This window comes from Penaeus monodon, chromosome 28 (genome assembly GCF_015228065.2).
Source record: "Penaeus monodon isolate SGIC_2016 chromosome 28, NSTDA_Pmon_1, whole genome shotgun sequence".
Taxonomy (NCBI): domain Eukaryota; kingdom Metazoa; phylum Arthropoda; class Malacostraca; order Decapoda; family Penaeidae; genus Penaeus; species Penaeus monodon.
The window spans coordinates 5127258-5128112 of record NC_051413.1 but is presented as its reverse complement, the minus strand read 5'-3'; the positions used below and the strand labels follow the sequence as shown (position 1 = coordinate 5128112).

General features: G+C 37.7%; 1 protein-coding gene across 1 annotated transcript in view; it reads right to left on the bottom strand.

Annotated features, from left to right (window-relative positions):
• The window catches only part of LOC119591316 (ATP-binding cassette sub-family G member 8-like), a gene marked incomplete in the record, with an annotated part of 74919 nt that overhangs the window by 49361 nt on the left and 24703 nt on the right, over positions 1-855 (bottom strand).

Sequence of the window (855 nt, the reverse complement as noted above, 5' to 3'; positions counted from 1 at the left end):
TCTTACTTCCTGTTTACATTCACATAAGCATAATTATGAATTTTTCACAAAGTCTGAACACTTGTCAATCCCCCTGTTCTGAACTTGCTTTAAGTCACTTCCTACACTAATCATAAATCGTACTAATAATAAACATTTCATATAATCCTCTAGCCATTACATGACCCGGAAAAAGGCACCCATGAAATGCCGTTAAAGTTGCATCCAGTATCTTCGTACCATTCACAAAAAAACGCTACTACTAAACTGAAGATCAATTACACGCTACTGATGCGATAAATTGTACCATAAATATGAGAATGGATAGATTCAGATATGCCATTATCCACAAATAAGAGATAAAAGTTTCAGGAAGAGAGATGTGACGCTCTCTTGCTCTCTCCTTCCCTATTTCCGGCTCACACAGGAGAGGCAATCGTTCCCATGTTTAAGGAATTGCGTTGGGAGGGAAAATATAATCTTGCTGGGAGAAAGATGTACTTTTCACGCGTTCTCACTGAGTACATCATCCAGGGGACATTGTACACAACGGAAATCTTTGAGATTAACTGTTTTTTTCGTTGCGTTGTTTATTGTCGTTTACTACGTCGATTAACGCCAGTCTCTTTAACATCTTTTTTTTCTTATCAACTGTATGTTTGATTTCTTTACTGAATCTACCATATATATATTATAGCGTTTCTTGAATAGCAGGAACAAAAAATCTGAAATCTGTGCATAGAAACTGTGTCTTTAACCGGCAACTGGCAATATTATGTGACCAGTCAGTCTCGATCCCTGCTTCGGTACAGGAATGCGAAACACGCGGAAACCATTAGGAAGTGATCGCGAAATAATAATGAAAGAGAGAAATGC